Here is a 27811-nt window from a genome sequence, read left to right as displayed (position 1 = left end):
TAAGGATAGACTCCATGCTGTGGGATGCAGAAGGAGAGAAATGGAGCCCTGGTGCCCTTCATTGCTGGAGCAAACCTTACCTGATATCATCCCAACCACCAGACTTTTTATTCTTCTAACTAAACGAATGTCTTCCACTATTTAAGCCAGTTGGAGTTGGATTTTCTGTTAATCACAACAGAGTACTCTGCTATATTAGTCCTCTTGCTGTTCTCGTTCCTTGTCCATTGCTGGAGGCCTCTTTCTCACAGGGGAAAAAAGAGGAGAGAAGAAAAGAAGAAAGGATTTGAAAGCCAAGTCTGGAAATTTGACTTCTTGGTAGCTGCTCTGGAAAGAGGTCCGACAGGGGACACTCAGAGTTGTTGGCCAGAATAAATTCCAAAATTATTTGGAAATGTCAATGTCCATCCTCTCCCTTCTCCCACAGATAATCAAGAGTTGGCTGAGAGTGATAATCCCCACCAAGTACAGCCAAGGAAATATCACTGCTCTGGAATCCTGAGTCTTTCCAGAGGTACAAACCATCATGTTCAGAGTGAGTTCCAGGGCTGGGGGCAGAGGCCACCTCGTGTTAGTGACCCATCTGGGACACCTCAAGCCATTTCATAGACACTGGGAGGGCTGCCTGTAAGCAGTCCTGCTGGCTCCTCCTCCTCTGCACTTCTATCCTGACCCAGAGGACAAGATGAGATGAGGCCTGAGGGCCAATCTCACGACCAGTGAGAGTCAGTACAAGAGCTCAAGGTCACAAAACAGCCCCTCCTGGTAGCAGGATTTGAGACAAGGCATGAGGCTTAGTGGTTCCTTGACATGCCAGGCAAGAAGCTGGAGACAACTAGGACCACCTGAGATTGCTCTGCACCCAAGATGGGGGAGAGAGGTGGGCCTGGGGATGTCCACAAGCCAGGACATCCAATGGGCTGGGCCAGCTCAGGGGCAAGTCAGGCGACTGCCAACACCTGAAGTTCCAAGAGAAGGGAACACATCACAGCAACAGGGTTTTAGGGAGAGGGTCCCTCCCCAAAGGGTGAGTCCACGAAGGGTAGAGTCCCAACCCCCAGTCTCTAGCTCCAACACATACTAGCTGTGTTCCCTCAAAGAATCTCTTAGAGGTTCAGTTTCCTCACCTGGAAAACAGGAATAACAATAATTCCTCCCTTATAAGATTGTTGTGATGAATAAATGCATGTTAAATGCTTAGGACAATGCCTGGCACACAGTTGAACTCAACACAAGACAGTTCCTTGGCTACTGGGGCGAAGGGGGGCTAAGATTCAATGGGGAAGCGGCAGTGAGCAAACCAGGAGCCCAACGCTCACCCGTCTCTAATCGCTCAACACTTTGCATCTACGGTGGGCCAGGCTCCCAGCTGCAGATGCAGAGGCGGACGAGAACCAGAGCTCACCCCCCAGCTCCGAGAGCCTCAGGGAAGCCAAGTCCCCACAGGGGCTGGACCAAGGCCTTCCCTCCAGCCTTAAGTGAGGCCCCTCTGAAATGGGGATAGGCAGGCCTCACTGGGGAGCGCCCAGTGGGCTGCCTCTGGGGTCTAGGAAGGGCAGAGCCTGGAGAAACAGGCAGGAACAGACAGAGGTAAATGGGGCCTGGAGAGCAGGGGCACTGCACAGAGTTGGCCAAGTGGGTGCCTGTCCGTGGCCCCCTGTTTCCTGTTCCTCTTGGGGTCATGGGTCGATCAGCAAGTCTGAGGGAAAGCCAAAGGGATGAGAGTCTTTGTCTCTACTTATGTGGTTCAGAATTTCCTTAACCAATGCCCTTGAATTTTCACCCATGTTTCTGTATTTCATTGTTAAAAGTTAAAGAAAATAATTCTTTTTTTAAAAAGACTCTATTCCACAAGAATATTCCTGGGTCCCATGAATGCACTTGGAGCCTCCGCTCCCTCAATGGAGGTCAGGATAGGTGGTGGGGCAGAATGCGGAGGGCACGCCCAGAGCAAGGTGGCTGCATTTGGAACCCAGCACCACTACACTCCCAGTTTGAGAGCTGTGTGATCTTGGAGATGTTCTCTAACCTCTCTGTGCCTTTGGTTTCCATCTTTTTAAAAAATGGTGATAATGGTAACTTAAATTGGCTAATACGTATAAAAGCACTCAAAACAGTACTTGGTGCTTGGTAAAAGCTTGGTAAAGTATTTGCTAATACTGTTCCCATGGCCCTAATCCATATTTCCCTCAAGCAGCTCTCCCCAAGCCTCTGAGCTCCCAGCTGAGACCTAGGGGCCTTTTTATTTTTTTGGTAAATATTTTATTTATTTATTTATTTATTTGGTTGCACTGGGTCTTAGTTGCGGCAGGTGGGCTCCTTAGTTGTGGCATGCAAACTCTCAGCTGCGGCATGCCTGTGGGATCTAGTTCCTTGACCAGGGATCTAACCCGGGCCCCCTGCATTGGGAATGCGGAGACTTAACCACTGTGCCACCAGGGAAATCTCCAAGGGCCTTTTTAATTGCCCAGTTACAGCCCAGAGTGTGGCACCAACCACACATTTACAGGTTTAATGTAGCCACTGGGATTCCTTTGGTTACAAGTAGCAGTAAACCTGCCCCAAACTCAGAGCTGGAGCACCAAATCTCACCAAAAATGAGATTTTTATGAGTGCATATAACTGAAGAGTGCGTGGCTTGGTTCAGATGCTCAAAGAGTGACGTCAGGCTCTAGTGTCACTCTGTCAACTTTCTCTGCTTGATGTGTTAACTCCATTCTCAGACTGATCTCTACTCATGCTCACAAAATGGCTGCCAATAGCGGCAGGAGCTGCCTCCTCCCTGGCTCAAAATTAGTGAGAAAAGAATGGAACTACTTCCCTACAGGTTCAAACAAAAGCCCTCAATCCAATCTCCTTGCTATGTAATAGTCACCAATGTTTTGATTAGCAAGGTCTGGGTCAAGGGCCACCCCCAGAGGCAGAAATAGAGCCATGTAGAGAAATGGATGTCCAAACAGAAGTTGTCCACTACTCCTCTCCACAAAAAAAAAAAAAAAAAAAGTTTGCAATATTTGAGGATGGCAGAAGAGGATGATCCTATAGGTAGGAAAAGTTCTGCTTTCTTTTTCCTTAACATGTCTAAGCAGTTCATTGCCTTTTTCCATTCCAAAAATGAGAGTCAGGGCAAGTTGTAGCTTGACAGCAAAGAATCCATGCTTGGGAATGCGACCGCCTGGAGCAAATTCCGGCTTTGTGGCTGACCGCCTCTGTGACCCAGGACAACTGACTGTTCCGCCTTGGGCCTCAGTCTGCTTGCCTATAAAACAAGAGCAATAATCCTACCTACGTCACAGCGTTGTTGTAAGAATTAAATAAAAGAATAGTGCCTGTCTGGCCCACAGTAAATAATGAATTTGTACTTGTAGTTGTTATTAGTGTGTGGGTGTTCCTACCCAACTCTGCTCTGTCTCACTCAGCGCTGGGCTCTGGGCCCACAGCCTTCAGGGGAGAGAAGGGGGCAGGGAGGGCCCTCCTTGAGTGACCGGCTCCCCTCTGAGAGCGAGGGCAAGAAGTATAGGACCCAGGAAGGCCAGGCTGGAGCACAGGCCCGAGGGTGGGAACCGGCCAGCACCAAGGAATTCCTAGCAAGTGCTCCCTACCCCTGAGTTCAGAAGAAAAACACAGCATCTCTTTTTGCCTTCCTAGCCCTCTCTGCTGAGGGAAGCAGTGAAAAACTCGATCCAAACAAGACCCAAATCTATGCCAGCATTTGCATACAGAGTGTTTATATAGATTAGGACCTCTCTGTTGACTCTCAGCTTAAACCTCCCAGGCTTTGTAGTTCATGAAAGTTTAATGTTCTGTTTCATGAAGTTCCTTGCCATCCTAAGTGGCTCTGTCAGCTCTTAGAAGGGAAACTTCCCCCTTCAGGGTACATTTCCCCTGCCCTGAGCCAGAGAGCCCCGTTGCTAAGGGCATCTGTTCTGTTTGCTTATGAGAAGTACAGATGTGAATAGTCTCCAAGTTGCATCTTTTGTTCTGCTCATCTGGCAGCCGGGGCAGCCGGCTGATGTAACAGCTGCAGAACACTGGGGCTCCCCGAAGGGGGAAAGAGAGAAAAGAAAAAAGGCAAACGTAGCCCAGGAGAATATGCCAGCGCTCAGAGGCTTCCAAGAATTGGATCTATTCTTAGGACTCTCACTCCATATCACTCCAACCTTCATGGAGCTGATGGGAGGCAATTTAGTTCAACCCATTTCTGTTGAGCCCTCAAGGGGCAGCTGTGAGGGGAAGATGGTGACTCAAAAGGATCATGTAGATATAGTTTCTGCCCACTGTGGGAGTACACTCCTGGCTGGGGAAGAGCTGGCTTTACCTTGAAAGGGGTTAAATTACAAAGTGTTCACTAGTGTCACATCCCTACCAGAAGAGAGGACCAGTGGATTTCTGAGCAGGTGCTCAAATATTATCTGAGCTAAGCTAAATGTCAAAACGACAGATACTTCTTGAGTAACCAGTGGGTTTCCCACACTGTGAAAGCACAAGATGAAGACCAGACGGTCGAGAAATATTTGTCTAGTTGATGACTACCTCAAACTTACACCCAAGTTAACGTCACATAGCACAATAATTCCATGAAAGAGGTAGGAGAAAGCATAGATGAATACTAATCCAAATCCAATCACATCTGATCACCTCCCCTTGCTGCCTCATTTGTCCAAGCCATCATGGTCTCTCACCTGGGTTATGGCAATTGCTTCCTAACTGGTCCCCCTTCTTCCACCTTTGCTAGCCCACCCCTTTTTGAGTTTATTCTCAACACAGCAGCCAAGGTAATCCTGTGAACACTAAGTTATATCTTGTCGCTCTTGTGCTCAAAAGCCTCCAGTTTTGGACTTCCCTGGTGGCACAGCGGTTAAGAATCCACCTGCCAACGCAGGGGACACAGGTTCGAGCCCTGGCCCAGGAAGATCCCACATGCCACGGAGCAACTAAGCCCGTGCACCACAACTACTGAGCCTGCGCTCTAGAGACCGCGAACCACAACTACTGAAGGCGGCGCACCTAGAGCCCGTGCTTTGCAGCAAGAGAAGCCACCACAATGAGAAGCCCGCGCACCGCAACGAAGAGTAGCCCCCGCTCACCGCAACTAGAGAAAGCCCGCGTGCAGCAACAAAGACCTAACACGGCCAAAAATAAATAAATAAATAAATAAAATAAAATAATTGGAAACAGGAAGCATGGTTCCCTGAGGTTACCTAGGGGATAGTTAAAAAAAAAAAAAAAGCCTCCAGTTTTTTCCCATCTCACAAAGGGCAAAAGCCAAAGTTCTTCCAATGAATGGCTTTCAGGGCCCTAGGTGGTGTGTGGCCCCATGTGAGTGGAGCCACCTTGAAAGTGGCTGCCAGAGCCTCCATATCTGACATCACGTGCAGCAGAGACGAGTTTTTCCTTGCAGAGCCTCTAGAATTTGCAGAATCATGAAGGATAAACAATCGTAACTTTTGTGAGCCACTAAGTTTAAAATGCTTTGTTACGCAGCAATAGATAGTCATTAAGATTTCACACATTTTTTTAAAGTTCACTGCTGAAAAGATTCAAAAACCACTATTATAGAAAAATATTTAATGAAAAGATAAATGCTTCATTACGCATTAAATTTCAAAAGGTTACAAAATAGTATGTGTAAAATTAAAAAACATTTTTAGTATACAAAGTATCTATAAAGTTCTCACGTAGCTTGAATTTTTAATAAATTCACCTCTATAATCGGTATAAAAGACTTGCAAAATGCAACTCAAGATTTTAACAAAACTGCCAGTGATTTGTTTGCTCTAATTTCTTTATAGAGGGAAAGTGAGCAAGAGGGAAAGAAAACAAATTTTCATTTATTTCTAAACCCCTTACTGTGTAAACTAGACATTGCCCTCAAAATCCCAGGAAGGGAAAGGCAAAAAGAAATGGAATAAGTTAATTCTTAGGATGAGCTACCAAGGACCCAGTTCCTGATGACTTGGGAAATTTGGACAAGTTTTGGGTGTTTTTATTTTTATTTTTTTAATTAATTAATTAATTAATTAATTAATTTAATTTTTGGCTGCGTTGGGTCTTCGTTGCTGCACGCGGGCTTTCTCTAGTTGCGGTGAGCGGGGGGCTACTCTTCATTGCAGTGCGCGGGCTTCTCATTGCGGTGGCTTCTCTTGCTGCAGAGCACGGGCTCTAGGTGCGCTGCCTTCAGTAGTTGTGGCTCGCAGGCTCAGTAGTTGTGTCACACGGGCTCAGTAGTTGTGGCTCACAGGCTCTAGAGCACAGGCTCAGTAGTTGTGGTGCATGGGCTTAGTCACTCCGTGCCATGTGGGATCTTCTTGGGCCAGGGCTCGAACCTGTGTCCCCTGCATTGGCAGGCAGGTTCTTAACCACCATGCCACCAGGGGAGCCCTCCTTGGGTGTTTTTAAATATGCTTTGTTTCATGTAGTTGCTGGCGGCAGTGGTGGCGGTGGTGCCTTTGACCCAGCGCCAAGCTAGATGCAGTTCCATTGTATTGCTGGAGAGACCAGCCTGGCTACTGGGCAGGTGAAATTGATTCCCTGTGTTCCTTCCCTGTGATTCCTTAACTCTTCCCTAGTGTCTCTAGTCCAGTGTGTCACTGCTCCTTGCAAATAGAATAGGCCTAAGTCAATACAACCACACTGAGTTTTCAGGCAGCTAAAATTTCATTCCTTTTATGAAGCCTCCCTCACCCTGGCATTGATTTTTTTTTTTTTTTGAAACAAAGTGCAGTCGTTTACATTTTTCAGAGTTTTATTTCATCTTCTTGTTTTCAACAGTGCTTCCAGCCTGTCAAGTCCAATTGAACCTTAGTTGGATCAACACTTATACAAGCTGCTCCTCTCTGGGACTTCCCTGGTGGCACAGTGGTTAAGAATCCGCCTGCCAATGCAGGGGACACGGGTTCGAGCCTTGGTCCAGGAAGATCCCACATGCCACAGAGCAACTAAGCCCGTGTGCCACAACTACTGAGCCTGCACTCCAGAGCCCCAGAGCCACAACTACTGAGCCCACGTGCCACAACTACTGAAGCCACACGCCTAGAACCCGTGCTCCACAAGAGAAGCCCACGCGCCACAATGAAGAGTAGTCACCCCTCGCTGCAACTAGAGAAAGCCCGCGTGCGGCAACAAAGACCCAACGCAGCCAAAAACAAATAAATAAATTTATAAAACAAAAACAAACAAGCTGCTCCTCTCTGCCTTAGGTCTTTTGGAAATCTTACAAATGTGTCTTGGGTGTCTTCATTGAGAAAAATGAACTTTTAAACTTTGTTGGAGTGGGTGGAGACTTCCTGCAGAATTTCATAGTCATTTAGTGTTTAAAAATCTCACAACCACCGCCAGAAGATTAAAATAGTGTCAGACACCATGTTTATCTCTAAACTGTGTTGTTTTTGAGGTCGTGCTGCTGTGCACAGAAATGTGTCCAGCAAGGTCCTGCGTGTGATCCAGATGAAAAGCACGGTAGCCTTGTGAGTTAACTACTGCTCTGATTTATTGTTTACACTGGAAGGTTTTTTCCCCATGCGATGTAAGTCAAACTTAGTGTTTGTCACCAATAAATGGTAATACTAAAAAAAAACACAAAAAAAACTAGTGTCAGACAAAAAGGTGGGAACTATCCCAGCAGGGATTAGGTGACTTTAAGATGAAGTGTCCACAGCCCCACCCAAAGTAAATATGAAACTCCCCTGAGAAGCCCTTCATTTCACTGACTGTTCCATAAATGTACTAACCCTTTTTGAGGTCCAATGCAAATATCTGTTCTGTGTTTATTATTCTAATATGTCAACGTCCTCTTCCTATTTGCCGATGTAAGTTCTTTTGAGGCAGGGACAATTGTTGTTATTTGCTTAAACAGAATACAGGATTAGGGGCTTCTCAAATGCTGGATGGGGAAAAAATGGGATGAGTCACAGTAACATTCAGGATGTTTCTATAAAAAGGCCTTTTAACCATTTAATAAACATAACAAATCAATGGAGAAGGAAAGGATTATTCAATAAACAATGGCAGGATATTCATTAGACATGTTGAAGAGGAGGAAAAACTCTATTTCAGCCTTAAATTCATGCCATGAATCAAAATAAATTCTAGAAAGATTAAAGAGACATATGATGCAAAAGCAGGTCACTAAACAGACATGTAAGATTGAGGGTCCAGAAATAAATTCTTATGTTTATTGTTACGTTTATGGTCAATTGATTTTCAACAAAGGTACCAACACAATTCACTGGTGAAAGGATAGCCTTTGTAACAATTAGTGCTGGGACAACTGGATAATCAGAGGCAAAAAGACCCTTACCCCCATGTTATACACAAACTTTAACTCAAATTGGATTGTAGACTTACATGTAAGAGCTAAAACAATAACACATTCAGAAGATAACATAGGAGAAAAATATTCAAGACCTTGTGTTAGGCAAAGATTTCATCAATATGACACCACAAGTACGACCCATAAAAGAACAAATTGATAAATTGGACTTCATCAAACTTAACTTTTGTGCTTCACAAGACACAAGTAAGAAAATGAAAAGACAAGCAGCAGTCTGGGAGAAAATATTTGCAAACAGGACTCCTGCTCTCACAGAGTTTATCTTCTTTAGAGGGCATGGGTGGGGGAGTGGGGCACACAGAAACAAATTAACAAATAACAAAATATCAAATCATGATTAGTGCTCTGCAGAAGACAAAATGCCTGTGATATGTTGGATATTGGCCATGTTAGATTGTCTACTTAGGAAATAGTTCTCTGCTGGGAAGTCATTTATACTGAGCAATCTGAGCTCTGAGTAACAAGCAAAAAGTCAATCATGAGAAGAGACAAAGGGAGTACCACCAGGCAGAAGCAGCAGCATGTGCAAAGGCCCTACGGTGGATTCAAGATTGGCATGTTTAAGTCAATGAATGATGGTAGGTGAGGCTCTGTCAATGTGGGCAAGGAGGAGAGTGATACCAGATGGGGTGGGAGCCTGAGGAGGATGCCTGGTCCCAGAGGGCTTTGTGAACTAAGGTGAGAAGTGTGTGTGTGGGCGGGGGTCTGTCCTCAAATGTGATTGAATCAGATCAGAATATGATCTCTACTCAACAGAGAATGGATTCCAAAAGTGTGTATCACTCAGTGTTCTTAGTTCCAAATAACAAAGCTGACTCTGGCTGGTTTAGCAAAAAGAAACTTATTTTAATTTTTTTTTTTTTAAGGATTTTATTTTAAAAGAATATTGGGCAACTCGTAGATTTTTTTTGGAGGACCTGAAAAACAAGACTCAGGATAGAGCATCCAGGGACAATTCCTAAAGCCACAAGGGGGGAGCCCCCACTGCTGATGCCCCATTGGTGATACTTCTGTGTGTTGAACTTAACTCTGGCATCCTTGCTGCCCCCAAAGTTGTCGCCTTTGCTGTTTCAAAAAAAACCAAAAAAAAAGTTCTGCACAGACTTTCCTTTTTCAAGCTGCTCACTGCTGAATCAATGTGTCTTAAGCATGCTGATTGGCAGAGCCTGGTCACCAGGTTACATCCTCGTGGGAAGCTAGGAATTTGAGGTTTCTAGGTTCTAAATTCAGGGATTAAAACTTGCAAGGTGGGAATTTTCCCAAATATAAGAAGGATGCTTTGAAAATTACTAGGAGGGGGCTTCCCTAGTGATGCAGTGGTTAAGGATCTGCCTGCCAATGCAGGGGACACGGGTTCGAGCCCTGGCCCAGGAAGATCCCACATGCCGCAGAGCAACTAAGCCCGTGCGCCACAACTACTGAGCCTGAGTGCTATAGCCCGCGAGCCACAACTACTGAGCCCATGCGCCACAACTACTGAAGCCCGTGCGCCTAGAGTCCGTGCTCCACAACAAGAGAAGCCACCGCAATGAGAAGCCCGCGCACCGCAAAGAAGAGTAGCCCCCGCTCGCCTCAACTAGAGAAAGCCTGCACGCAGCAAAGACCCAATACAGCCAAAGATATAAATACATAAATTTATTTTAAAAAAATTACTAGGAAGTCAGAAAACAATAAAATCCATTAAATGGAATGAGAATAAAAATATGAATCCAAATGAGGGGGCTGGTGCAGTATTTCCAGTGAGGGATAATGGGAGACTTGATAGGCTGATACTATGTTATAGGACAGTGGTTCTCAAAGTAGGGCCCATGACCCGCCGCATCAGCATCTTCTGAAAACTTTGTTAGAAATGCAAATTTCAGGCCCCACCCCAAACTTACTAAATCCGAAACTGAGGGTGAGTGAGGCTCAGCAATTCAGTTTTAACAAACCACTCGGATGATTATGATGCCTGCTAAGGTTTGAGAACCAGATACTCCCATTGCATTGGGCTTAGAGCTTCAATGTATGAATTGGGGAGGGGGACATGATTCAGTCCACAGTAGACATGTAATATTAAGAAGATACTTTTCTTTGCTCATGTGACTGTAGGGTACATGAATCTGTGACATTGCTACATTAGTACTTTCAAACCCTTCTCCTCAACTCCCATGCCTTCCACCCCTCCCCTCATCAGAGTCTCATCATACAGACAAACAGCAGCCTCACCTGTCCCCAGACCTCCGATTTTGCCACCCTGCCTCCAATGCATTTTCCACGCACCAGACTGAGTTCATGAAAAGGCAATTCTCCCCATGCCATTCCTTTGCCCCAAACCCCGTAGCTCGGCACTGTTTCCAAAATGTTCCTGGTTCTAAGAATCATCAGGGTGCTTGTTAACTCAATCCCCTCCTTACAGTTCTGGAGTGAGGGTGGGGCATCCAGAATTTTATCTTGTCAATCAAGTGATGCGTATCACCCAGTTTGAGAAACCCTGCCCCTCAGGATAAATTTCAAGATCCTTAGCAAAGCACAAATATGGCTTGGTAAACTGGCCCTGTCTTTTCTCTCCAGCTTCCTGCCACTCCTTCTCCCCCTGCCCCCCATTCCCCACCCACCCCCCAGCACTCCAACTCCAGCCGTGGGGAATTATTTATGGCTCCTGAGTACCCCATTCTCTCTTGTGCCCCCCTGACTTGGCATATGCTTCTCTGTATGAAAGGATGCCCTCTCTTATCCTGGGCCACCTGACCAACTCCACATCTGTCACCTCCCAGCTCAAACCTCCTTCTTCCACGAAGGCCCCCGGCCTCCTCACCCCTTGTCGCCACTCTTTACGCTTCTGCTGCACACTGTGTGTTTCCACTGCAATAACCATTTCAGTTTTACATTTGCTTATTTGCATGTTCACCTCCCCACCAGATCCCCTTATTTCTGGCAGTGAGGCTGGAAAATGTGGAGGTTTCTATCTAAGACATGGTTGGGTTTCTGAACTTCTTCCCCTGACTGCGATCTTGGGACAAACCATCTTCCAGAAGATGGGTTGAGCCTTAACCCCTGGTCTGCTTCCAGAGGCCAGGCTGCTCTGAGGGAGAGTGGTGAGAAGACCCTTCCCCAATCTCACCAGCCAGAGAAAGTCACTTCTCTCTCTAGGGGGGAGGAAAGAAGAGTGAAGAGCGGCAGATGGGCTTCCCCCTCACACTTCTCTCCTGGGAGTGGAGGGAAAGTGGAAGCAAGGGGAGGGGGGGACACACTCCCCTCACTGACCCCCATGAGGAAGTGCTTCAAGAAGGGCTGATATTTGTAGAGTCGGGTTTAAGAAGGAAGTGAGCAGCAGTTTTTCCAAAGTCAGAAGGGAAATGGAAAAGTTCATATCGCGTGAATCTGTGGAAGGCTGAGAAGGATCCTGTATGAGACTCAGAATCCAAAGTTCAAATACTCCCCAACTTCAGCAAGGTTGTGAGAAGGTAGGGAAGTGGCTTAATCTCTCTAGACCTCCCTTCAGCCATCCATCAAACATCTGTCATGACCCTGGTAGGGTGAGAAGATGGCAGAAGGGCTGGGTGGACTCAATATTACCTATTATCTTGGGTAACAGTAATAACCAGTGTCCCACTCAAGAAATGGGTGACTGGGGAATCCACACCTCTGCCACTCTGGTGGCTGGTCCTCCCTCATCAACTCCCTTCCCCACTTTCCTGCCACGTCTACCCACCTCACCAACCTCCTCCAGCATCAACGCTGCCCCAGGACCCCAAGAAACTGAACTTACGTTTCCTGGCCCCTCAAATGCTATTGCAGTTAACATTTAAGAATTCTCCCACACTAACCGTACACTCTACGCCCTTAAACCATGCTTCTGATGCTGTCACCGCCTCTGATTCTGAGGTTCTAGGAATTTGCATGTCTCAGAAATGAGCCCCCCCTTTTTAAAATTTTTATTGGAGTATAGTTGATTTACAATGTTGTGTTAGTTTCAGGTGTACAGCAAAGGGAATCTGTTATACATATACATAGAGCCACTCTTTTTTAGATTGTTTCCCCATATAGGTCATTACAGAGTATTGAGTACAGTTCCCTATGCTATACAGTAGGTCCTTATTAGTTATCTATTTTATATATAGTAGTGTGTATATGAGCCCCCTTTTTATCAGATGCAGCTCTGAATTCAGCAGAGAAAAATCTCCCACAGCACAAGCAAGCCTGCACCCCAGAGCTCTTCCTAAAAGTTAGATGTTGATGACAAATTCTCTAGCCATATTTTCTACAACCGCACTTACTGTCATGTGTTACGCAACCTGGACAAGGTCTGCCCAATCATCAGATGCATCCTACAGATGAGGACCACAGGTTCTGCAGGGACTCACATGGCCAAGATCCCACTGCAAGAGAGAGGCTAAGGAGGTGGCGTCCTAGGAAGTTTCTTCCCACCTGCTGAGACTAGGGTAGGGAAAGCATGCCTCTGGCCCCCAGCTGGTGCAGATGTGTCAAGCCCCTTGAAGTCTGGCTTGGTCTCAGACTCTGCATATTTGCTTATAAACACTTGTAGAGCAACTTCTATGTGCCAGGTACAGTATGAAACTCTTTACAGACATTACCTTATTTACTCTTCATAACAGCCTGAGGTGTTCAACCTGAGGGAATCTACTTAACCTCTCTGGGTCTCAATTTCTCCATTTGAAAAGGGGGATTCCAGAAATAGGGTTTGGTGTGACAGCCTCCTGAGTTAACACACTTCAAGCACTTAGAACAGTACCTGGCACAGAGCAAGTGCTACTTGATTAAGTATTTGTGGTGTAAATAATGGGACAAGGATGGTGATAGATGCAGGAACACGGAGGAGGAAGACGGACCCCTACCCCAGTCTTAGCAGGTGAGAGAAGATTTCCTAGGAAGCCACCTACTTGGCAAAGAGCTAAGCCACCTTCATGCTAGGGGACTAGAGGGGACATTTGCTCTAGTCCCCTCCAATGGTCAAATACGTAACACAGCTTCAGATGAGAGTAAATACTCCTTCCGAGACATAAAGATGATTTTGCTAGTTCTGATTTACAGGCGTACTAACACTGGACAACTCATGTTCCATCTGACCAACCCTGTGAACAATGCCAAAGGTTTCCTGTAATGAAAGGGACTAAAAATACTTTTTGATGATGGAGAGAGTGGAAGTTGAGCAACACCAACCGGGTGAAATACGGAAACGATACCAAATGGCCCAAGCAGCCAAGCAAGCAGCCCACCTGGCCTTTGATCTCTCAGTCTTGCCCCAAGACTTGGTATATCTTGCTTTGTTCCAGGAGGCCATGCTGTGTCTCTGTGTTTGCACGCTCCACCTAATTTTCTAGAGAAAAAGTTAGTCAACCAGGACTAATGCTGAATTAGAGAGTCAGATGATTGTCAGCAATTGAACACCTAAATAATATAACTTTCTCTTCTTTGCAACCCTTTGGAAGAGCTTTAAGAACTGGGAATTTGTTCGGTGCTTTTGGAACTCAACAACACCTTCATGTTTATTACCAAATTATTTTTATAATCAGATATATTTCATACACGGCCGTATTTTTTGTTAAATTTAACTTTTTTGTTAAATTTAACTATTTTGTTAAACCATGGTGGAATGGTTTTTATAGTTTGTAAGACTCGTCATATATATTATTTCCTTTTCTTCTCATCCCCTCTCATCTCAATGAGAGATAGTCAGTATCCCCACCACAACCACCCTTTTTTACAGATGAAGAAACTGAGGCACAAAGAAGTGAGGAGCTTGTCTGAGATCACACTGCCAGCAGATGACAGCCTTCTGATGGTACATCAGCCCTTCCTTCCACTCCTCCCTGCCGATCCCCTGGAATTCCATTTTACTCTCTGTTTAGGGCGTCTTCATTGTTATAAATCTTCTCTGTTTATTATGGCTGATCTCCAAAACAGGCCTCAGCCCAGCCAAGAGGAACCTTCTCTTTCTCTTTGCAAGTAAATTTTTCCTCTTCTGTCTGGAAAAGGTGGCTCGGCGGCCAATTCAGTGAGCAATTCAGTGATTTAGGAACAAATATGTGGTACAGCTGAGTCTCTCCAGATGTTGAGCTAAATAAGGCACAACTGGACTTTTTGGGTCTGACACCTCTTTAAGCCAAACAGGGGGGAAAGGGAGCCCCAAGTGCACTTGGGAGAGTAGTGATAATATTCTTATTCAAGATTGCTTACTATGTGCAGACACTCTACCGAGAGCTGGAACTCAGGATGACTAGCTGGTAAATTACATGATTATATGATAAACAATTACAATTTTCTTCCTTTCAGTTTCCCCCCTTGCAGGAGGATTTTCCAGCCTTGCACTGCTGAACTCAGGAGTGGCTGTATGACTTGTGTTAGCCAACAAAAAAGTACACAGAGGCGACACACGTCTCCTAACTCGTGTTGGGCTTCTCCCTTCCACGTGCCACATAGACAGGCAATGTTCCAGATAAGGGCTGCCCTGGGTCCTAGAGAGGGGTGCAGAAGCCAAGCTTCAGCTGGTCCATAACAGCCACGTAGTGTGACCAAGCCCTGTTTCTCTGCTGTGTGGTAAACCACTGATGTTTCCAGATTGTTGTTACAGCAGCAGGATCTAGTCTCTCCCAACTGGTAAATTTGCATGAGATCCCACAGCTAGTACATGATTGAGCCCAAATGGTTCTCCAGCATTGAATGAATGCTTACTAAGTTGGATTAACTATGCTAAGTGCTTGCCATATATTATCTTAATTAATCCTTGCAATGACCCCATAACCTGTATATATAGTTCTTATCCAAATATTTCAATCAAGGACATTTTGGCTCACACAGCTTGTAAGGACTATATCTGGGACTTGAACCCAGATTGCTCTGAATTCATGTTCTGGTTTCATAATTACTAATTCGTGCCTTATCCTTGTTCACTTCTTCAGGACACAGAGCTTGAGAAATTGAAAAGAGTAGAATGAATGTGCTGACCACTGTCAGACCGTCAGATTGGTACTCGTGCACTTATTAAGTCAAGAGAGTAATGTGAACTGCCCCAACTTATGAACAATTACCAAAGGAACACCTTGTGGGTGAACAAAGGAGGTGGAAGTATTCAGCACTTCCTTGACACTCCTCCATTCCTGCTTAACTCCTTCCTCAGTTCAGAAATCCTGCTCAGCTACTGACCCAGAGTTCATACCTTCTCTCTTGTTAGTGCACAAAAAATATAAGAGCTACCGTCCACTCTGACAATAGACCAACCGTGCATGGGGAACAGAAACAACAAAGACTTTGGAAGAAAACAGATCAGAGTTCAAGTTCTGACTTTGCTGCTTACCGGATTTGGGACCTTAGGCAAGTTGTTTGGGTAAGTCTGCACCTGTAAAATGGAATAAATGCAATAGTTATGCCTACCTCACTGGACTATTGGGAGGAGAAAATGGGGTCATTTGACAAGTACCTTGGGCGGGACCTGGCATATCACAGGTACTTGATGGATGTTAGTTCCCTTAGGAATTTACCCAAAAAGCATTGTGTGGACCCTCTGTTTTTCTGTCTGCCCTTTGCCCTTTGCCCTTAACCACACCCACAGCACACCACTTCCGGCTGAATCCAAAGGAGCTGTTGGTTCCCAGATGGGTGTGTTTCCTGATTTGATTTGGACCTGAACACACGTCTTTGCCCTGAGAATGTGGTTTGGAAATGGAGCCTGGATGTCTTGAAAAGTGGGCTGAGCTTAAAGAACATTGAGTTAAACCACAGACAGGTTTGGAAACTAATTATTTTGTGGAATATCATTTACAGGGGAAAATGCAAACCATGTTCCAAATACCTCCCAGCAAACATGGATCATAATCCATTGGAAATGAGAGATAAATACATATGCGTGTATGTATTTGTACCAATCATTTCCTCAAAAGTATTTATTCCAATCATTAAACAAAAATTATACATTTTGACCATTTTCAACTAACTCCTACAGTTACCAAACAGTGACCAATAAAATACCATTCCCATTTTTTCCTCAGCCCTTCAGCCCTCAAGCTGAGGTGCGGAGCAGGGGACCCAAAAGTCCACCTGAGGCCCATGCCCTCTGAGTCCTTGAGCTCCTCACCTTTTTTTAAAGAGCGTCAGAGTAAGGAACGCTTTTTAAGCATGTAACTCCTTCCATAATGAAGGTTGAAGGTCAGGGCTGGAAAGCCCAGAGGTTTCTTCAGTGAAGGTGAGGAGGAAAGAAGTTCCATTTGACCTTTGGCACACTGACATTTTCTCTCCATTCACAAAATTGACCAAATTGAAAAAACAGTATGGTGGGTGTTTCTTCACCATGTCATCCATGTAATTCAGGGTCTCTCCTGGACACAGACAAATATTACTGAGAGGCCAAGAAGGGCAGAGACAGGGTCCAAGGACTCAGATAGACCCGAGTTCAAATCCCGTTTCTGATATGAACAACTTCTGTAATGGAAGCAGGAGGTAAGCCTGTGGGCTGCAGTTCCTCAGCCATAAAATGGGAATAAGAATTCCTACTTCACAGAGCATTGTGAGAATTAAAGATATTGTACAAAAGCATCTGTGCACAGTAAGTATTCAAGGAATGACTACTGTCGTCTTTAATAGAATCTAAGGTCAAGTTGGCAATCTGGTGTTAGGAATATCAGGTGAAAAAGAATTGCTTTTCAAAAATGCATGAGAATGAGTTGCAAACATCAGACTAAGGATTTATCCAGTCTCTTTTACTATTCCCACATTTCAGATTTACTCAGAAAATTATGGAGTTGGGATTTCTGATCAAAACTAAATCTTCCTACAGATTAAATTTATTACTTTAAGAAGCCTATTTTACTTTTTAAGTAAAAAAAATGAAAAGATTTTTTAAATTAATTATGCTGCTTTAGGGAATATGTAGAGGCCAATATAAAGTGGAGTGGATTGCAAAAAGTGGCCATAAATGTCTGTAATCCCTGTATGCATTCTTCATTGTAATACGATTTTGCTCCTCCTCCCATCATGAGATAAGAATTTATTTCTTGACTCCTTTGCCTTTAGGCTTAGCTGTGTGATTCACTTTGACCAATAGGTCAATAGCAAATGTGATGTAGACAGAGGCACACTGGGGTCTGCCCTCTCTTGCTTCCCTGAGACCACCAGGTGAAGCAGCTCAGAGTAGCCTACTAGACAATGAGAAGTCACATGGAATAACAGTAGGCTTTCCCTGCTGGTAACAAACACTAACTTCCGGACATGTGAGTGAAACCATTTTGGACTATCCCGCCTCAGGTAAGCTACCAGATACCTGCAGCCATGAGATTGACCCCAAGTGAAACCAACAGATGAACCACCCAGCTGAGCCCAGTCCAAATTGCTGACCCACGGAATCAAGGGCAAGTAAAATAGTTGTTGTTTTAAACAGTTTTGAGACAGTTTGTTACGCACAAAAGATAACGCATGCACAAAGTCTTTCACAGGCAGTTCTGTGCGTGGCTGCAAGGTTCACAGTAAATCCTCAATCTCTAGGCACTATCCCCTAAGTCACATTGCCTTGGTCATAGTTTCTTGATCAAGAGTAAATCCTGTCTGAGATTGGACCTATCACATTCCCTCTCACATCACAGCAGTATTTTAGATGGCTAGCCCCGCAACTGTCATTGCTGAGGGTCTGGGGTTACCTTGGTTCTGCTCTTTTCAAAGCCTGGTTTTTCTAGTTCCTTAGATTTGATGAGCTTCCCTTGTATCCTTCAGATAAATTCCATTTCTCCTCAACATAGCTAGCTTTGGTTTCTGTTGCCTGTACACCCTCCTCCAAATTCTTTTTTTTTTTTAATAAATTTATTTATTTATTTTTGGCTGCATTGGGTCTTCTTTGCTGGACACGGGCTTTCTCTAGTTGCGGTGAGTGGGGGCTACTCTTCGTTGCGGTGCGTGGGCTTCTCATTGGGCTGGCTTCTCTTGTTGCGGAGCACGGGCTCTAGGCTCGTGGGTTTCAGTAGTTGTGGCACACAGGCTCAGTAGCTGTGGCTCGCGGGCTCTAGAGCGCAGGCTCAGTAGTTGTGGCGAATGGACTTAGTTGCTCCACGGCAATGTGAGATCTTCCCAGACCAGGGCTCAAACCCGTGTCCCCTGCATTGGCAGGCGGCTTCTTAACCACTGCGCCACCAGGGAAGTCCCCTCCCCCAAATTTTTTTAAAAATTTTATTGAAATATAATTGATGTACAATATCATATTAGTTTCAGGTGTACAGCATAGTGATTCAATATTTTTACAGATTATAATCCATTAAAAGTTATTACAAGATAATGGACATAATTCCCTGTGCTATACAGTATATCCTTGTTGCTTGTCTATTTTATACATAGTAGTTTGTATCTCTTAATCCTACAACCCCAAAATTCTTAAAATAAAAGTCCCCTTTGAAGAGTTTGACCCTCCGTATTCCCGAGGAAAAGGTAGTCGGTGAGGATGTTTGAGTGTTCCTTGTACACAGAACACCATGCTGGCCTCTGCAGAGGAGGAAAGAGTGAGGAGAAGGCACCAACCTCACCCTCATGGAGTCTCCAATGTAAGAGTCCTCCTGGCTCAACTTGCTGCCTCCATTTTCCCTTGATCTGTAGACTGGTAACTAAAGAGAATTCTGCCAAGTCAATACACTTTGAATTATTCCTAATTAACTTGAATTCTAAGACCATGTGTCATCCTTGGCTTTACCGGGAAAACCCACAAGCAGATCTGATTCTTCACTACTTGCCTAAGGTCATTCATATCCTTGAAAGATGAGGAACTAAAAGTCACTTCTCTTTCTGAGTATCCTACAGCCCAAAAGGGATCTAATGCTTTTCCTTGTGACTTTTAAGACTTACTTATTCATTCTCTTTCTCTCTCTCTCTCTTTAACCCCTTTTAGAATTCAGGTAATATAAAAAACATTCATCTTACTGATCGTGTCTTTCACTTTCACTTTTACTTTTACTTGAGAGGGGAGGGTTTACAGGAGACCTGAGGGTGAACTTCTTTTTTAGAAGGATTATGAGACCCTGAAAGAAACTTCATGGAAAAGCAGAGGGGAATAGGAAGAGGGATAGAGACACTTGTATGCCAGGTGTTTTTAAATTCAGGATTCAAACAACCCTGTGAAGTAGACATAGGTATTCTCATTTTACAAATGAGGACACAGAGGCCTGGAGAGGTGAAGGAGGATGCCCAAGGTCACAGAGCCTTAATTCCAGTCCAGGCTTGTTGTCATTCACTCTCCTGCTTTTTCTACTACCTGCCTGCTTTTCCAAGAAGAAAGCAATGGAAGCTGAGTTGAGGGGTTGGGGGTGGGTGGTGTCATGACCCTTATTTACAGTCATTAGAAATGATAACTCCACGGTCTTCCATGGCTACCAAGATGAGCCTATTTCAATACATCCCCCAAAGCAAATTTATTTTAAAGTTGTCTCTGTGATATCAATAAACGTTCCACAAAAAAAGAGGCATTCCCTCAGTAAATAAGATTTGAACTAGTTTCTTTACTATTGGACATCTCTGAATCTTTAGTATATTTAAAATGAATCTCCAAGGGGAAGATACAGTGTGATATTAGTTATGGTCCTAGGCTGCCATAACCAAGAGACTCTAAAATACAAGGGCCAAAATAGAAGTTAATTTCTCTTTGATTTATCAATACAGAGAGTGGCCCAAGTCTCTTCCAGTCTCAACACATGGCCTCCAAGATGGCACCAGTGGTTACCATTTCTCAGGCAGGGGAAATCGAAATAAAGAGTTCAGGACAAGAGGTTTTCCCTTTATAGAGATAACATGGAATTACACCATCATTTGTGCTTACATCCCACTGGCCTGAACTCAGCCATACGGACACAGATATGAAGGAAGCTAAGAGATGCAGTCTCTGGTTAGGTACTCAAGCGTCAGGCCAAAACTCAGAGCGTTCTATCACCAAAATGCAGAAAGAGAATAAACACCAAAGGAAAATTAACAGTTTCTCATTGTCCCCAAATTTATTTACTCACAAAACTCTTCTTTTATGCAATGTTCCTCAGGACTGGTACTTCATTAAATACTTTGTCTGTCAGGATAGGATAGTTAATGATGCAGGAAAAACCAACCTCATACCTCAGGAGTTTCAAAGAACATCGGTTTAGTTCTCACTCGACTATGTGTCCATAGTGGGTTTAGGGTTAGGAAGAGAGGGTCTGTTCTTCTCTGTGAGAAGGTTGCTGGAGGCGCTGTCATCTAGAACAGTCCTGATTGCTGGGGCAGAAGGGCAAAGAGTGCGGATGAATCGTACACCACCACATCTAAACCTGAGGAAATCGATGTAGCGCCCGATGGTATTTCGTAGCGTTGCTCACATGCATCTCTCTCAAGCCAGGCCTTTACTCCTAGAGTTGAGGAGGCTTAGACAGATCCACCTGGTTCCCCCGCAGTGTTCCTGAGTCTATTGAGGAGAAAGGGGTCCCCTTCTGTCTCCCTTGCCCTGATCTTCCACCATGCTGTGCCAGTTGGAGCACCAAATACAAGCTCTGGATGATTGTGGTAGTTGGCAAAAATATCTCCATATACTACTCTTCCTATATCTACACTCACACTCTCAAGAGGCAGAGACTATTTCTCCAGCCCTTGAATCTGGTCTGGGCTTGTGACTTGCTTTGACCAATGGAATGAGGCAGAAGTGACACCATGCCAGTTCTGGGCCTCAGGAGCCCTTGTACACTTCCACTCCCTTTCCCTCGGAAGGCTGCCCTCACTATGGGATCAATATATGATCACTATGTGATCAAGTCCCTGGAGGAGTCACCTGCTGGAGGATGACAGGTCACATGGAGTAGAAACGAGCCATCCCAGCTGAGGTCACTCCAGATAGGCCCATTCCAGCCACCCCAGCACTTGGCTGCAGATACATGGCTGAGCCCAGCTGAGCCAAGTCCAGATTGATGACCCACAGCTAGATAAATGGTTATTGCTTTACATCACTAAGTTTGGGGTAGCGTGGGGCATATGAAAGCTAACTGGCATAGTGATTTAAGCAGAAAAGGAATTGATCAAAAGGTTGTATCCCCTGAAAAACCAGGGCACTGTGAGGCTTAAAGGCTGTGCCCAGAATGACACAGTAGAACTGGGCTGGCACAGAACCACTGTACCTGCTGCTGTGGACATCAGCACTGAGACCATACCGTGACCCAGGACCGGGGACCCTGGTAGCGGCCACTGGGACCACTGTCCTCAGGAAAGTGGATGGAGCTCTTATTGCTGCCACCCGTCCCCAGAATTAGCTCACATACAGGCAAGATATTCTATAAAATATATAACACACAAAGGAAAGGGCAGTGAACCAAAAAAGCAAGAGACCTGGACCTAGAGTCCAGGAAGCCCCCAGTGCTGCTAGACATTAACCCTTTAGTAGCTGAAAGGGAGCGGTTTAGCACAGAAATCCTGGGGCAGGAGCCAGGGCACTTGGGCAACATCTCTTTACCGACCATTACAAAGCATTCGAAGTTTTAACAACTAGTAATACCATACCAGTGCATACCATGTTCCCCTGCTAACTCAGTCTCTGGCAAGGAGACTAGAATTGCATGCTTGGCTTAAATAATCAAGATCCACCCCCATCTTGGAGAACTGGGGTTACGGGCACCTTTTCTGGGCCACTCAGTAGGTGTACAAAAGGATAAAATCAGGACTCTGCCAACAAGGAAGGAGGTGAGAAGGGAAGCTGAATTGGCAAAAACGATTATTAGTGTCTGTGACACACCACAATCCACTCCTCATTGATAAGGTGGAGTGACAGATACAGGCCAGGGCAGCTCAAGGCCCAAGAGCTGGATCGTTAGTGTACCCTGGAACATAGCAAGGGTCACAGAGGCTCAGGGTAACCACTTTCCCAGTCTACCTGTATCAGGGGTTTCCCAAGATGTGGGACCGTCCGTGCTAAAGCCAACAAAGCCTGGGACAGGTTGGTCACCCTATGGCAAGGGCCACTGGTCCAAGATCTGCATGATGTTACTTAAGCAGAGTTAGAAAGGACCAGAGAGGTCAAGTGTCTTGACCAAGATCACACCGCTAATTCATTCATTCTTTTTCTTCCGTTAGTCACACGCTCAGTGTCAATTACGTTTTACAATTCTGGGATTGTTTTTCTTACACTTCTATGGTTAAGACTCTGTCTAGGATTGGGGAATCCAATTCACCCAACGATTTCAACAGAAAGAACTGAGGTCAGGAATACCAAGGCAGCTCTGAAACATGAAAGAACATCAGATTAACCTAAAGCAGCTGTAGCATCACTTCTCTCCTTTTTCCCTTTGGTAATTTGTTTTGCAGGTTGCATTTACATATAAAAATCAGGCTTCAGATTTCAGGATAAGCCCAGGAAAAACAACTAGGAAAGATGATTTCTTGTTTGCCTTTACAGCGATCCTCTATAATCAAAGCACTTCCGAACCCTCCACCCCATCAAAAAAAAAAAAAAAAAAAAAATGCTTGTGTCTGCATTTTTCCCCTAAGACAGAATGTTGACTTTCTTCTCTTTGTTTTGACACTTTCACTTCCTTTGCTGCAAGGTGAAGCGGGCACCAGATTCAGGGTGCACAAGGCTCTCTCTGCAGTGTTTCATTTCACTCAAGCCTCCAAGAAGAACCCGTATTAAGAGTTTCTCTTTAACATGATTGGTCTGCTCTACCCAGCGTTGTTGAGGTGAGTGAATCCTCTAATGAATTCTTGATGTCACATTGGCCATAAAAATACGTAATATGGTTTAGTTCGTGATTTATGAATCAGTAAATTGCTTTTTGCCACTGCCACTTCAAGACGTGATAAACTAACCATCTCTTCTGCCAGTTCAGTCTCCACACAGGAGTGTTCTGGTCACATTGCCTCCTCTCTGATGCGGCCTTAAATTACTCAGCAGAGACTGAGGCAGGCTTCAAAGGACAAAGTTTCTATGCTCTTCCTGCCTTCGAGCCAACAGCACTGCTTCGTAGGCCCTGTCCCATCTCCTCGTGATTTTCTAACTCCATAATTTCTTTCACTTACCCAGCAGAGAAACACAAGTTTTCTGGAATCAAAGACATCTCTGTTCCCTCTAGGTAGTCTGAATTTTAGATGTTTCCTTTTTAATAAGGTCCTTCAGAAATGCATCTGTTGGTAGGTGATACTAATCAAGTTCCTGGTTTATTTGAAAGCAGGCAGCTTTCTCTCAGTACAAGGTTGGGTTCTGCTGACGATACAGAAGGGCCTGCAATGTACTTGCTATCCTCAAAATTGTAATCTAATTAAGAGACAAGAGTAGCATTCATTCCTACATACATTCAGGACACAGCAATTGAGTGCCTACTGTATACTGGGTATTTGGGAAACTATTCATGGGGGTTCCAAGCTCTGAGCTCTCCCCCCAGGGCAGGGGTTGGGGATGGAGTTATGACAAAAGGGTCACAAATCCACAGATACCACAAGCATTGTCTGCATATTTTCATTCTCTTCTTATCCATGCCTTTATCTGACAAATATCTACTGAGTGCTCATATACATGCCTGGTGGAATAATGACTCAGATATGTCTGTGTATTTTCCAAAAGCATTTGGATGCAGTTGTAATCGATTAAATATAAACCCATTTAAAGGGTTTTCTGAATTTGTAATATCCTTTTGTCATTGAGTATTTTCTCAGTCAGTGGTTGCCAGAAGTTCATTATCATCGTGGAACTGCACAGAAAGAGTTAACATTTAAAAAATGTTTCCTTATACCAAAAGAGGTGGGGACTTCTGAAAGAGAAAGCTAACACAGGGTACATAGTAATACCAGGTGTGGGGTTTGTAGGAGATCAGCCAAGAGTCTACAGGCAAAAAACCAGGGAGATGTGGGGAGAAGCAGAGAAGGCATCAATCCTCTGTTTAAGCAACCCTGAACCATGTCAGTCTATGGCCTGAAAAGGACAGTACTCTAAATAATGTATATAAAGTCCTTGTAAAATGATTTAATGACATACCAAATTATTTTATATAATTAGTATATAATACACATAACTAATAAATAAACCCAGAACATCCAAATCTTTGCCTAACTGAACAATCCTGATTATTTAGCTCCATTTCTACAGTTTAAGTTTTTCAAAAGCAAAGTATACTCTAATTCTCTATGCCCATGGTTCTTTATACTTTTCCAAGTGCTTTCCCTACATATTGTTTGATGGAATATCATCAAGTCTGTGAAATGTGGACAGGACAGAAATCATTATTCTCATTCCTTTGTTTTTCCTTCCAGTTTTATTGAGATATAACTGACATGTAGCACTGTATGAGTTTACACTGTACAGCCTGATGATTTGACTCACATACGTCATGAAATGATTATCACAATAAATTTAGTGATCATCCATCATCTCATTCAGATGCCACGTTAAAGAAATAGAAAAAAATGTTTCTCCTTGTGATGAGATCTCTGGGGGTCTACTCTCTTAACAACTTTCATACCTAACATACAGCAATGTTGACCGTATTTATCATGTTGTACGTTACATCCCTAGGACTCATTTATCTTCTCACTGGAAGTTTGCAGCTTTTGACTGCCTTCATCCAGTTCCCCCTCCCCACCCCACTTCCCACCTTTAGTAACCACAAACCTAATCTCTTTTTCTATGAGTTTGCTTGTTTGTTTGTTTTTGAAGTTTAACTGACCTACAGCACTATGTTAGTTCCTATTGTACAACATAGTGATTAGATACTTCTATACATTTCAGAATGATCACCATAATTAGTCTAGTTACCATCTGTCACCATACAAGGATGTAACATAATTATTGACCATATTCCGCACACTGTACACATTATCCCCATTTCATAGATGAAGTTAGAGTGTTTAAGAATAGACAGTGAGTTATGTAGATACAAAATGGGCAAGGGTTAGCTAGGTAAAATGTCAGGAAAATAGATTACGAATAAACTTAAAATGATCTTGGGACAGGGAGTTCCCTGGTGGCACAGTGGTTGAGAATCCTCCTGCCAGTGCAGGGGACACGGGTTTGAGTCCTGGTCCGGGAAGATCCCACATGCCGCAGAGCAACTAAGGCCGTGCACCACAACTACTGAGCCTGCCCTCTAGAGCCCGCTAGCCACAACTACTAAGCTCGTGTGCCACAACTACTGAAGCCTGCGCGCCTAGAGCCCGAGCTCTGCAACAAGAGAAGGCACAGCAATGAGAAGCCTGCACGCTGCAATGAAGAGTAGCCCCCTCTCGCCGCAACTAGAGAAAGCCCGTGTGCAGCAACGAAGACCCAATGCAGCCAAAAATAAATAAATAAATTTATAAAAGAAAAAAAAATGATCTCGGGACATGTAATCCAGAATTTGGGAAGGAGGGGGCAAACTAAAATCTCATTCTCCTACTCGTCATCATCCGAGTTCTAATTAAGAACGCCACGCTCACTTTAAATGTCAATCTCTTAAAATTAGAGACACTTTAAGAGGATGCAGGAAAAAAAGTAACAAAAAGTATTTTTGAAAAAATGGGAAAAAAATCTAGAAAAGAAAGCCCAAGAAGCAGAGTGATGTACGACACGAAAAATCAAGGGCAACTGAGTGAGATTCCAGCTGGTTTAATGGGATTCAATCAGCTTGTCATTTCTGTTAACTGTACTTTCAGGGAACCATAATTCATGTGGCCTTAAAAAAAATCCTGAAGATTAAACTATATTGGGTCTCATTTTAGGCAATGCGTATTTAAGTGAAAGGCAGCACTGTCAAAAGAATGGGTTTAGGTTTGAATTTTGCTTTCAGCGCACATTAGCCAGCAGGCAGTTACTTAATACTTAATCTCTCTGAACTTCAATTTTTTTCATCTCTCAAATGAGTGTGATAATACTTCAATTGCATAGCTGTTTCAAGGATTCGAGATGTAGTATGCAAAGCACCTAGCAGTGTACCCAGGACACAGCAGAAACTCAAGCAGGGGGAGCTGGTGTGTCAGCTGGTGGTGCTGCCTTAAATTAATATGAGTTCTCGTGGCCTGAGTACTAGACTCTGAGAAAAGACCTGGGTTTGGGTCCTGACTCTTTCACTTAGTAATTGTAAGATGAAATATTTTTCAAGGAATTTAGCTTTATTCATCCTGAATCTCTTCACTTATAAATATTTAAATTCTCTTTTTTTTAAATATTTATTTATTTATTTGGCTGCGCCGGGTTTTAGTTGCTGCATGCAGGATCTAGTTCCCTGACCAGGGATCGAACCCAGGTCCTCTGCATTGGGAGCGTGCAGTCTTAACCACTGGACCACCGGGGAAGTCCCTCATAAAAATGAGTATAATTTCTCTTCTTATTTTTAGTTTGAGGTTCAAATGAAATGATACATGTGAAATAGTTTTTAAATATAAATGTCATATAAAAAATAGAATTTCATTGCTATCAAGTCTTCGAAAACTCATCATCTAGGTTAAAACAGACATGTCACTGTGTGTATAACAAAGGTATCACCATAAAATAGGAATACAGATAGAATTCTACCTATGTTTTTAGAAGTCCAAATAACAACGACAACCAAAAAAAAAAAAAAAAGAAAACACTCAAATCACAAGAAATTTTTATTAGCATAAAGGGAAATTTCTCAGTTTTAAATATAAGGAAACATTTGAACAGGCGTACATGGGTCACCATGGACTGTCCACCCCTAGGGTGGCATCACAAAGGATGAACAGCCATCTGCCCTGGGTAATTTATCAGAGAATCAAAGAGTCCTAAAGCTCAGGGGAGACCAGAGATAATTCAGCCCACCCTCCTTGTTTGACTGAAGAGGAAACTGAGACCCAGCGAAGTGAAGTTACTCAAGCAACTGGACATCACTGAGGGGGCCCGAGGGGGTCAGCCTGCCACCTGCCTCTGCGCTCAGCTTCTGCTCAGTGTTCTCCAGGACTACACTGTGGCTTCTGTTCAGATGCCTACCCCACTGGCTTTAAAATCTCCGCATCTGGTAAACGGGAAGGACCGAGAAGCAAATTTCAAGCTGTCTCCTAAGCTAGAGGAGAAAATCGCCCTAGGATGTCCCAGTGTAGGGCAATGAGGGGCTGGAAATCAACATCTTGAAGTTCCTCCCATCCGTATGCATTTATGATATCATCCAGGAAACATTTAAACAACATAGATGGAACGAAATATCTTGCCAGGTGGTAGCTTGTGATATATACAGACAGCCCCTGACTCACAAAGAAAGACTACAGAGATCCCATACATACAAACAGCTGCTGCCACCCGCCTGGTCCCCACCACCTTGCAGCTGCCACGGGCTGTGTGAAAAAATTAAAAAAGAAAGAAAGGGGATAGAAAAAAACTTGGACCACTTGCAGATTCGGCACATTCAGAGGCAGAGGAAGGGAAGAAGCTGTGGAAACAGGAACCACGTAAGGGAATGGACTCTCAGGATGAATTTTCAGCCATGGGTGATCTAGCAGCAGTCCCTGCTCCCTTTGCCCTGAAAAATCTCCTCCCGGGAATGACTGTCCTCTCCCATCCGTGCTGTCAGAAATTTTATCAAT

This window comes from Eschrichtius robustus, chromosome 4 (genome assembly GCF_028021215.1).
Source record: "Eschrichtius robustus isolate mEscRob2 chromosome 4, mEscRob2.pri, whole genome shotgun sequence".
NCBI classification, from domain to species: domain Eukaryota; kingdom Metazoa; phylum Chordata; class Mammalia; order Artiodactyla; family Eschrichtiidae; genus Eschrichtius; species Eschrichtius robustus.
This window is presented reverse-complemented; position numbering follows the sequence as displayed.